This window comes from Topomyia yanbarensis, chromosome 3, assembly GCF_030247195.1.
Source record: "Topomyia yanbarensis strain Yona2022 chromosome 3, ASM3024719v1, whole genome shotgun sequence".
Classification (NCBI taxonomy): Eukaryota; Metazoa; Arthropoda; class Insecta; order Diptera; family Culicidae; genus Topomyia; species Topomyia yanbarensis.
In genome coordinates this window covers 295,462,107-295,474,735 of record NC_080672.1, presented here as the reverse complement: position 1 = coordinate 295,474,735, position 12,629 = coordinate 295,462,107, and the positions used below count along the sequence as shown (strand labels likewise).

The window sequence follows — 12,629 nt, the reverse complement described above, 5'->3', positions numbered from 1 at the left end:
ATTTGAATGATTTACTATAGTTTCCTGTACGAAACCTTTTCGTGGTAGATTTTTAAATATATTTTCTAAGTGCTGTACGGAATTCTGCTATCTGATATTTGACGAAACGACAATTCGTTAAATGACATCGATTACGTTACATTTTCCGATTGTTTGGTAAGCCAATCAACTAATGTTTGCTAACATCTGTTTCACCAATCACCTAGCTGATTGACACTCCACTGCAGTACCACTTGGTCTACGTATGTATTGTCGACAGCAATCGGAATCGATTTGGGCAGAAGACGAAAAACAGACGAATTTATTGCCCCAAAGAGAGCAATCTTATTCCAGTCACGCTCTGTTTGTTGCTTGGTTTGGAACTTGGAAGTCAGCCGAGGTTGGTACGAAATATAAGCACTCGTATAGGGTGATGAAGCCATTTCAATCCTATTCCTATTATAAGTTTCCCCATTTGAGTAGCGTCTCAGAAACTCGATTAGCATGGCAGTGAATGACACCAATTTGTACGAATTCCATCGATTGTAAGCCAAGAAATCAACCTTCCTAGCAGGGCCAAAATAGAATCATCACCCTATATAAGTACGATACACTGACAACAGGAAATTCGGTTGATTTTCAAATTTTGTGCTTCGTTCGACCTACATTGCTTAAAGCGCACAGCAGATTCCCCCCTCTCCTCACTTCGATGGCTGGGAAATGAGCGGAAATCCGTTGATCGCCTAACTCCCAAGACAAAATTGAATTCCATCCTATAAACACATACACACACCGGATGACTCGGTTACGGAGGATACAATGTTTCGGAATTTCATCTCCATACTGCGCTAACGTCGCGTGTTCCATTGCATCATTCCAACCGTGTTCGGCATTGACATTGGTGAATCGGCACTGCCAACGAAAATTCTGCAGCAATAAAATTAAATGGCATCGGAGAAAATCCACCGGCAAGGTTAATATGCTAATACAGTTTTTCTTTCTTCTTCTCTCCACACTTTCGTCCGCAGGTAATTTGGCAAAAAAATCCTCTTCAACCGCTCGCGACGTCGTCATTGCGCCTGGCCGGGAAGTGGTATGATGCGCTATACCGAATGGAAGTAAGTTTTGGTCTCCGATTGCCCGATGGAAATGGGCATATTGCGCCGTTGTATGTTCTGCATAAATTGAATCTGACAGGTTTTCGCCGCGCTCCAAATCCTCCAGGATGGATGCATCAGGTCCCACGCGCACATGTTGCGATGTCAGCATATGTTTGGTTTGTCGAGTGAAATGTTGCGTTGTTTCCGACACTAAAAAAATATTGGCGATCGGTACACACAACGCAACGCAACGGCAAACGCGAGTCTTGCGTAACTAATGGATATTGGCAGGGTCAACATTCGACGATACGCAGTAGAATTGATTTGCTACGTTTACTGGCTATTGAAACGATTTTACGGTATTGCCAATAAACTGATCGTGCCACAAGCTATCAGCTTCGCCAAATATAACCCAATTCCAACAGGGTTGGATTTTCTGTCTGGCACTACGTAGTACACTCAAGTTTTTTTTACGCGGTTTTTTTTTGCGCGGTATTTTTTTACGCGGTTTTTTTTTACGCGGATTTTGAAATTTACGCGGTTTTCATTTACGCGGATTTTGAAATTTACGCGGTTTTCATTTACGCGGATTTTGAAATTTACGCGGTTTTCATTTACGCGGTTTTTGAAATTTACGCGGTTTTCATTTACGCGGATTTTGGAATTTACGCGGTATCCATCAATGAGGTTCCCTTTATCGCGGATTCTTAAATTTAAGTGGTCTTCATTTACGCGGATTTTGAAATTTACGCGGTTTTCATTTACGCGGATTTTGAAATTTACGCGGTTTTCATTTACGCGGATTTTGAAATTTACGCGGTTTTCATTTACGCGGATTTTGAAATTTACGCGGTTTTCATTTACGCGGATTTTGAAATTTACGCGGTTTTCATTTACGCGGTTTTCATTTACGCGGCTCGTATCCCCCGCGTAAAAAAAACCTGAGTGTATATGGTAATTACCCCCGAACTAAATTGGAGCTGGATTCAATGCAGTGTAACACACATACTATCCATTGTTCCTAGTTCAGAGGATACTGTAAGGCGCATTTTAAATGGGGTTTCCTAGTTACTTATTAATTCTTATTCACGCACTTTAATCTTATCATCCTAGATATTTACCTTCCCCGGGATCATGCATTTGACGTTGTTAAGCTGAACTCCTGTTTTATTTTAAACTAGCTAATACCCATCGCGCGTTGCTGCAACTTGCAACGAAATAGGAAGAAAACATAATTTGTTTCGAAGCGCCATCTGGTTGGAAGATAATCTGCTACTATTTTTTCGATCTTAATTTGTTGCAAATAAGTAGTAGTTTTCATTTTATTATTTTAAAAGTTGCACATATTTTGTCATATTCAATTTTCAATGTTCGTTGTTTTGATGGCATTGTAAGGGAGGACGTATGCACCGAGTGATGCTAATCGAGCTGACATTGCTTTGGACTCAGCAGACTAATTCCTATGTTTTTGGTGCTTGTTTGACCAACTAGAGAATTAATCCACGGGGCATTAAGTGTGCGTGGGGAGGACGCATGGTCTTGTCTGAGTGAAGGGATGACTTTAGCCATGCCGATTTTCCTCAGTCATATCACGAAGAAATTTTTTCATATCGCTATCGCAAAAACGGTTGATATTGTTAAGTTGTGGCCCCAGCTCGTTTCCACTCTTGTTTTTTTTTTCTATTTGAGATTTTTTGTTGCTAGTCTTTTTGCTGATTTGTCTTCTGTAGGAATATTGTCTGAATTGACTGTATTCTATATCTTCACTCAGAACTGTACTGTCCATAAAAGAATAAGAGTTCCATATTGAAAAACAGCAAGCCGAGAAAAACGCTGCTCAAAATTTACATTTTCATTGAGCCTTATGGATGGACAACCATGTTTTGGTATTTTTTTCGATTCAGTGCTGACACAGAATACAATCCATTAGATAACTCATTTTCGTCAAAAGTCTATATGGGACTCTTATGCTTTTATGGGAAGTATAATACTGTTAACTATCTATGTTTTTTTTTTGTTTACTTCTTTAGTATTTACTTGGTAGGAGCAGTTGTGATAATAACTGTTATACTAATTCAACGGAAATAACTCAGGTTCTATTCCTGTTTTCGTATTGTTTTTGCTGTTTAATATTAATAAAAGCTCCTCTTACTACGAACTTTTATATTATTGTAAAAGATTCCGCATTTTATTCAAACGATTGCCGGGTAAAATCAATACCGACACGACAGAAACCACGAAAAATTCATCGCGTTATAGAAGTGAACGTTACCGATTTATTAAAATATAACTAATGCTCCTCATAATCGCCTAGCCGGAGTTCAAATTGCTTATTTGGTCAATCTTATTAATACAGCACATGATAACTTTCCCAAATTCTCGGCAGCCGGCTGCCCACAGCAAATATTATATGATAACGCTATTGGCACCCTTACTAATACCTCTCCCCTTCCCGTGATACATGCGGAGATGCAGAGGATTCCTCGGTCTCTAGCAGCGGCAAGTATCGGACTAACAATACTTCCTTTTGCAGAAGATCTGTATTCGGATGTGGCCGGCGTTTATATTGATGCTGATCAATATAGTTTACACAATCTGGTGTATCATGTTATTCCCAAGCATGTTGAGTCAAGGAACATTTTTTCAATCTTAATTGGTTCTGGTCGATTGGTTCTCTTATACTTATGCTTATGTTTAAAAATGGAATTTCGAATACCAATATCACTCATTGAGGCATGCACAGGGCCGCAGAGAGAAAATACGGGCCCGGGGGGTCCAACGTAACGTCCAACGTCTCCCACCACTGTGTATTGCCTGAGTACAAGTCAATGTTTGAAATCCATTGGAGTTCACTGATATTATGTATAGTACACTAAATTTTTATATTTATGTGTCATTTTTTGCTCTAGTTGTTTGTAGTGTTAATGAAGGAAAAAACGTAGAGTTTTTTATACTTTGGGAGTTTTTAATACCTCTTCGACAGATTTGGTGACTTTGAAGAGCGCCATTTTTGTAATAGTATTATTAAAAGTAAGGAAATGACAAGCTTAAAAATGTAGTAATTACAAAAACTAAAAATATCTAAACGGCTTTCAACGGCAAAAAATTAAAAAAACAATAGGAAAACTAAATATTAAAAGAATGTACAAAAGAGCCAAACACAACAAAATCAACCACATAAACAAATGTCAATTGTCGAAAAATGTTTAATCGAGAAAAACCAAAACAAAACCTATAAAAAATTGATAAAGGAAAACAGGAAACTAGAAAAAACATATTGCGAAGATTAAAAAAGTCGAACATTATTGAACAGATGGTGAAAATAATGAAAAATCGATAGGAAATTAGGAAAAAAATTAAAATCAATGAAAATTGAAAAAAAAACTAAAAAGAATACAAACATTAATATAAAAAATGCATAAAACTGAAAAACTCGATAAATCAAGAATAATAAAATTTATTTAACATTAAAAACAAGAAATATTTAAAGCAATAGAAAAAAATAAATAAAACGTTAAGAATGCATAAAATTAGAGGAGTATATATTAAAGACAAGAATAAAATAACCATAGAGAAATTTAAAAAAATAGACGTGCCACAAAATTTTGAAAAACTGGAAAATTAAAATGAAGAAAAGACAAAAAAGTAAAGAAAATTCGAAGTATTGAACAAAAACGGAGCAAACAGACAAAATGGAAAACAAAAAGTAGTATATAAAAAAGCCAACATGGTATACTATAGGAACATAAAAATGAAGATATTAACACGAAAAAAATGAATAAAATGGATATTATTTAAAGAATAGAAAAAGTACTAGAAATGGAATTTGAAATAAATTCAAGCAACGAACTAAATGAAAAATTAAGAAAAAGTGCGCATCGTGTCAAGAAAAGATAAATCAAAAAAACTTAGGAAAATAATAAAAAAATAAATGCCAACGTATAGGAAAATGGTCAACAGAAAAGTACTTTCAAAATAGGTTGAATGGAAAACATGAAGAAATATCAATAACGAATTAAATCTTAAGAAAAGGGTATAAAGTAAATAAAATTGTATTAAATAAACAATGGGAAAAAATAAAACTACTATAAACAGAAAGCTAAAAACTAGAAATTAAGGAAGAAAATAGGAGAAAGGTAAAGAATTAAACAATAAGACAAATTGGAATGAATTTGAATAAGTAAAATTGCTTTTGGAAATGCAAAAACAATATGAAAAAAGGAAATATAAAAAGACTGTGACAAGAATAAATGTAATAAATAGACAAATTCTAAAAATTAGATGGAATGACAAAAGATACAAATAAAAATGCATGGTATTAAAATATGAAACAATAAGAAAAAAATAATGAAAGCAGAATTTTCTCGAAAAATTGCGAATAAAATTAAATAACAGAGAAAAACCTATAAATTAAAATAAGTGATAGTGATAGCAATAGAAAACAAGCAAAAGTAAGGAACGTAAAAAGATCGATAAAATACAAGTATGCAAATAGATAAAAATGGCAGAATCTTACAATTGTAGAAATACAAATACAATCCACAACTTGACAAAATAGATCAATGAAATTTTAACAAAATAAAAAAATCCATGTAGGAAGAAGAAAATGGAAAAAATGAGAAACATGGATCAAATTTCAAATAAGGGTTTTGGTTGAATTTTACGCTATACTGGTTTCGAAAACATTCATAATTCATGAATTATTATTTTATTTGTGTTGGTGTGTTAGCAGACCTTAAAATATTTTACAAGAATGTTGTACATGATTTCTAGAAAATAGTTAAAAAAATATAAATTAAATCGTTACGTTCAGAAAGCGACGTTGAAAATCTCACGCTCACTCCTCCAAAAGAAAAGATTTTGTATGCGGATTTAACTTGCTGCATTAGTTAGCTAATCTTGCTAACTAGTTGATTTAGTTTCGTAGTAGAGTTAAATTTTCTCTTCGAAATCAGTCAAACACAATTTAGCAATTTAGTTGAACGTATGCTTCTTAGAATCATTGGCAGCTGCAGGATTGTGAACTGAGAGATCTTCTCTTCATACTACATGACATATAAAATTCAAACCAAAGCTTTTAACACTATACTCGACACGAAAGACGCTTGTTGTGTACGCAATTTGCTGTTATGAAAATTTTGATAAAAGGCCGTATTTGAAAAAATTTTAAAACGTATTTATTTTTTTCCATCCCTGACCTCTTTGCTATAGGGAATTGGTAGTCGAAAATCGCCGAAAAAAGCTACGTCATTTGAGTATGACCCCTTTACAAAAATGTTTCAGTATCATCTCGTATTTGATTTTTTATGGATTTTGTAACAATGAACGGTAAACCAAATATATTAAATTTTAAATTGAAATTTTTGGATTAATTTCAAATTCTTTTGGTATATCAAGAGTTTTGATGACTCATTTGACCAATTGAGCTCTCAAATAGAGGTAGGGTTACAGCCTCTAGTGGTACTTTGACCAGCAGACTTTTACTGAGCAGGAAATAGACTTCAACTTCAAGAGACACGTGGGTTTACGTTGAAATCAATTAGAATTTCGAATTAAAGTGATCACTCGACAGAATTTTGGAGCGCTTCCATTGTTTTTTATTGTATAAAAAGCTTAAAAATAAATAAATATCCACTGTTTTATTTTTTGTGTAGCTCGTAGCACTTGGAGGAAAAATATCTTATTTTCTTCACATTCACCGTAGAGTGTAATGTTTTGGTAAAGCACTCCACCTTTCTGTGCCGTTCACATTTAGTTGTATGTTTTTACATTTGTTAACAGTTTTGTTGATTTAGTTGGATGTAATGATTCGCTGTCTCGGTTATCCACACCCAAAACGCGAACCGCATAAATTACATGCGAATAAGCATGATTCTAATGAGAATTTTGCATTGTATCTGGTATAATGCATATAAAGCGATATTGGTCCGGGATAAAAATGCATTAAGGCGATTACACCACAGAAACTTACACAAACCCACAGTTGGGAATGTATTAGTGAATTTAACGATATCGGAGCATTAGTATTAAAATGACTCCGCACTAATAAACGTGTAAAGGACATCTCCACTCGGATACATGTGCGCTCTGAAAATACTAATACACGCTCAGATTCTGTGTCCATTTCGCTTCTTTACTGATCACATGCTGCATATTGGAGAGAACAGTTTATAGCATCATCAAATTGGTGGGGTGTGGGTGATGATTATGTGTTGATAGTATGTTGAGCTTTCGGCGTTCTCTCAACCCTAAATTTACCAGCGATATGCGAGTTCTAGCCCCTACATAGCGCACTATACGCAGGAGAAAGTTACCTATATGGGGACATTGGGCTAACAAGTTAATTCAACATTTGTCGGATAGAAGCCGCTCGCCAATCATGCCTGGCATTCCTCATATCAATAGTACTTTCAGGTGATATCATATCAGTATTTCGCAGTAAAATTATCTAAGTTTAAACTTTAAAGTATCATAAACTATAACGGCAGTGATGACATGGTTTTGCACTTTTGAACAACAGTGGTAGTTACTCATTTCAGTTTGTATTATTTCCCGAACATGCGAATCCAGCGCACATCATCGCCCGGTCAACGATCATCGCAAATCAATCTGATCACAAATCATTTTCTTCCACTCTTCTCTGAAGCGTAGAATGAGAGAGCGATGATTTTACTGCAAAAACCATTCGCACTGTCGTGAACGTAAACTGTTGACGCGTTCAGTGTGGTGGAATTGAGCTGTTCGCAGACAAAAAAGCGTAACTGTGTATGAAGACAGAAGTTCTTACAAACACCACAGAGATATTCATGTATAGAATACACAACCTTTTTGGCAGACTCAGCAAGCAAAACCAACTAATACTTTTACATGTGGGCAGATAATATGGTAGCGTGTGGTCTCAATCAATTTATTTCATCATGAATCAAGCTGTGTTGGTATAATGCCGTAGCTATGCTTGGTCTACAATGCGAAGAAGGCATGATTCTAATTCGGAATATGCACAAAAGAATGTAATGCCTTTTTTGCATTGGGAAAATGTTTTGGGTGCACAAAGAACCCAAAAGCACCGACCACTCTCGCTGTGAAGGATAACCCGAGCGAGCTTTGCTCTGCTCCTCAGTAAACAAACACGGGGTGTGAAATCACACTTCAGTTTCTTTCGAGAATCTTTTTGACTAACATTAATGTGTATGAGGACTGGGTACTGGGCGATTCCTGATAAAGAAAAGGGCAACGCAAAATTGCAAAATAATCCAATGGATTCTTCCGGGCGAATTCGGATTTACCTGAACGAAGACACGGAATTCGTCTCGTAAAACCGGCAACCTAAAGCAGGGTTTTTTTTCTTTCAATAATTACTTTCGATACTAATCCAGCGCTTTCGAAGATTGGAAATTCAATAAATCAAAAAAATCGATTCCAAATTGGCGAAATTTGAAGACAACCTCATGACTTCTAATCAAACCATTTAATTGTTTAACCCTTACAAATCTGATCATATATTTTTGTATCGATTATAGACATTTTAACCTTAAGGTTTTCATTCAGGTTAGGAATTTTCTTATAACAAATTTTTAATCCTGTGTGCGGGGTTGGGATTCGAACCAAGGTGAGCTGCGTACATGACATTCAATGTACAAATTCCGCCATGCCCGCTCAAGCCTGATCTTGTTTCGATGCGAGAATTAGGTTGGTATAAACGTAGTTGATATCAAATATGCAGCAGAAGAATTTTCGCTATTCTAGTTACCTCATACACAAGATATTGAATTTTTAATTGTATTCTCAAATAAATTTTTGTCGAAAAAGTATTGCCAAAATTTTAGTTTCTGTTAAAAATCCGGCCCCTTTAAAACTCCGGGCCCGTCGGCAAATACCCCGCCCCCCCCCTCTCGGCGGCCCTGGGCATACAAGAGACAATTCCATATATGAACATGATCAAAAGGTTAATTGAGCAACAAAGGACGAAATTTTTTAAAATTTCGCGATAATCATTTAAAAAAATCAATTTTAGATATTATAGGTAGAGTAGAATGGGGTCAAATAGGTATGGAGGTAAAAAGATACAGGGATACTATCTTTACTATATTATTGCAGAGGTAGCTCATGTTGCGTGAATTAGATACACGGTATAGAACATCGTTGACAACTGTAATTTCGGCTGTTACTGTGAATCAGCTTTATTAGTTACGGCTTCGTTTATGTTTAGGTGTGTTGTTCTGCGAAAACGATAATTTGTCTTTAGTACAGTACATTTAATCAATGTAAAAAAATGTTTCTTATGTAAAAATTAATGCTGAACACGAGTTTTGTGTTGGTTTTTCAATATTTTTGTTTTCGAAAAAATACGGACATCGACATGAAACATACTTCCTCATTTTCTCACCGTAATGACGTCAATGTATTAATTATGTAATTAATTTTTAAATAATCTGCAGTATTCATGCTCTGCAAATAAAAGTTGAACCGCTGATTGTCTACGCGTGTACATTATTTTATTTAATCTCGAATATAATACCTATCGTACCCCCAGATTTTAAAATCATAGTACCTTCGCCTTATTAAATTTGGCTTGAAATTTTTTTAGGCAGGCATTAAATTTTAATTGCCACAATGTTACCAGATGTGTAACCTTTCCAACGAATGCTTGTTTGTCAAAATCGGTGCAAAAATACCATCGCACGAGCTCGCCAAATACACTAACCTACTTGACCACACTCTACTCTACTTATATCTTTTGAATAATAGGAGCTAGAGTTTTGATGCATTAGAAAAAAATATTCGTCTTCAAAAATAATGGAAAATATCGAAAAGATGTAGGAAAAAATTTAAACTGCAAAAGTTATATTGAAAATTGGATTTTTCATGAATTGACCCTTGTTAATATGTTTAAATTACTTTCACGGTGGACTATATAACAGATATAGCTTTGTTTTCATGGTAAAATTTTGTACTTTACAGGACCTTTCTACTATTTTAAATTTTTTTTTTTTTTATTCAATAAAATCAGAAAATTAACTTTAGAATGGTTCGAGATAGAGTTTCGTATTCTTCCAGAAAATTGAAGTGAATCAGATTTAACCCTTGTGAAGGCGAGCTAAAATCCTAACATTAAAGGGCAAGCCGGGCCTCTCAGGCCCGTCTAAATTCAAGCTCCTTTTTGCCGTTCTCATATAGAAAGGTTATGCAATCGGTCGAAATTTCGACTTTTTAACCGAGACCCGCAGGGCCAAATCTCTTATACCATTCGACTCGGTTCGTCGAGATCGTAAAATGTCTGTATGTGTGTGTATGTATGTATGGATGTATGTATGTGATAAACAATCTCACCGATTTTTCTCTGAGGTGGCTGGACCGATTTGTACAAATTTAGTCTCAAATGAAAGGTTCAGCCTTCCCATCGGTCGCTATTGATTTTTTTATTGATCCGACTTTCGGTTCTGGAGTTACGTGTTGAAGAGTACAATCACACAGCAAATTTCCATAGAAACTGATACCACCATGATGTCAAAATGATGCAATATATATTAAAATATGTGCAACATTACTTGGCTTTGCATGTCTACATCATTAATGACCTACCGAAGGCACTTCGACCACATTGGCCAGCTATGGCGGTTCTTGATGCCCCGGGGGAACTTACCAAGTTCCTAAGATAATGTCATACCTATTTCTCAGCAAATTCTTGACCGATTTTTACAAACATGGTTTCATATGAAAGGTACAGCATTCTCATTGGCTGCTGTTGAATTTCTAATTGATCCGACTTTCGGTTCCGGAATTACAGGATGATGAGTACGAACACGCAGCAAATCCCGATTTCAGCGTATAAGGCGATGGATGTAAAAAGGTCAAATTTTTTTCCAAAAGGTGAGTACTCGGAAGATCACGTCGACTGTCGATTGGTTCTGAGCTCCATTTCGTTTGAACACGACCAATAAATGTTTCTGGGTTGCTATTAATTTCTTCTGATGCATAACCGGAGTACATATTCATATTTTTCTGCATCAGATTCATCGTCGGAAGCAATATCATTCACATCTTCTTCCTCGCTTTACAAATCAGTTTCGGAATCGTCTGCTGTTGAATTTGCTCAAATTTTTTCCCTTTATTTCAGATTCTTTGAGACGATTGAAAACATGGGCATATTGTCTTATAGCCATTTCAATTTTTTGTTGCTTTTAGATCCTACAATTTGAATAATTACGACAACTATAACACAAAGAATAGACAACAAAAATAGACAATAACGACAGAGGTAGGTTATGTTGTATCCAAATAATTGTCAAGTAGACCACAGTGGATGAAATAAAAGTATTTACCCAAAAAACTATGACACACGTCATTATCGTATGCTATTTTTACATTTCTTATAAAAGAAATGTATAGAATTCGCTGAAACTTTCAAGATTCTTTTCTTATAAGATAAGGTAAAAAGATAAAATCAATCAAAACATGAAAAAAATTCCTGCTAATATGAAGATGAACTCATCAAAATGTTTTTTTTTTCAGATAAATATTAATGTATGAAACCCGTGGTATTCCTAGTAAATATTGCATGCACACCGGGCCTGCCAGGCCCGGCTTGCCTTTTTGTGCATGTAAAAAATTCAAACATAGCTGCGCATCACTCCATAGATGAAAATTTCACAATTCTTTATTTTTGTTATAGATTTCAAAGCTACTTATCAAAATTTCCATGCCCAAGCTTATACTGCATACACATTTTTTTGTAACTAAAAAATTGTAACGTGCCGGGCCTCTGAGACCCGGTTGCCTTTTTGAGGGTTAAAAAAAACTTTGTCGAAGACTTCTCTACGTCTTGTACTTTTCATTTTATAAGAAATTGACCAAATATATTAGGGTGTTTTTTAAAAATGGTTTTATTTATATAACTTTTGCAGATTTGTGTTTTTTAATTCGATAATAGAGGTTTTATCCTTAAGGTCATTCACCTCTTTGGGTTAGAAAAATCTCTTATGAAAAATTTCTAAATCTATATGCGGGATCGGGACTCGAACCCAGGTGCGCTGCGTACAAGGCAATCGATTTACCAACTACGCTACAAAGTGCAAAGTGTTAAATAAAAACTACAAAAGTTGTAGAAATGCAACCGTTTTTAAGGAACACTCTAAAATATATTTTGGAGTTTCTCGTGGAAAGTATTAAAGATAGAACTTGCATGTCTTCAGCACATTTTTCTGAAATATATTGTTCTATAACTTTATTGAAGACCGCCAAGCTCTATGTCAAACCATTAAAAAGTTCAATTTTAAATCTTGGTAAAATTCCCTCTCGCAGGTTGATGGGATTGACGGAATTGTAAACATCATCAAGCCACAATAAATTTAATAGAGTTATCTAAATCTTTTTAGTTTCTATTTGCACCAAGTTCTACTGCTAGAGGTTAATTAATTCTAAGGTAATAATTCACCAATCAATATGACTACTCAGGATTTGATTTTTATAAGAAGCCCGCTTCAAGATGTTGATTACAATACGCCTCGATAGTGGTATGTCGAAGAAACCGGGAGGGCTGATGTGAGCCGT

At 35.1% G+C, this 12,629-nt stretch overlaps 1 protein-coding gene across 16 annotated transcripts in view; it reads left to right on the top strand.

Annotated features, from left to right (window-relative positions):
• LOC131690825 (uncharacterized) overlaps positions 1-12,629 on the top strand; it is a 396,059-nt gene that overhangs the window by 182,345 nt on the left and 201,085 nt on the right. Inside the window, exon 3 of one of the 16 annotated variants that reach the window (XM_058976872.1) lies at positions 1,008-1,097. The exons of the other annotated variants lie outside the window; for them this stretch is intronic. The gene's annotated coding sequence lies outside the window, so the exon portion shown is untranslated. The remainder of the gene's footprint in view (positions 1-1,007; positions 1,098-12,629) is intronic. 16 annotated transcript variants of the gene reach the window in all.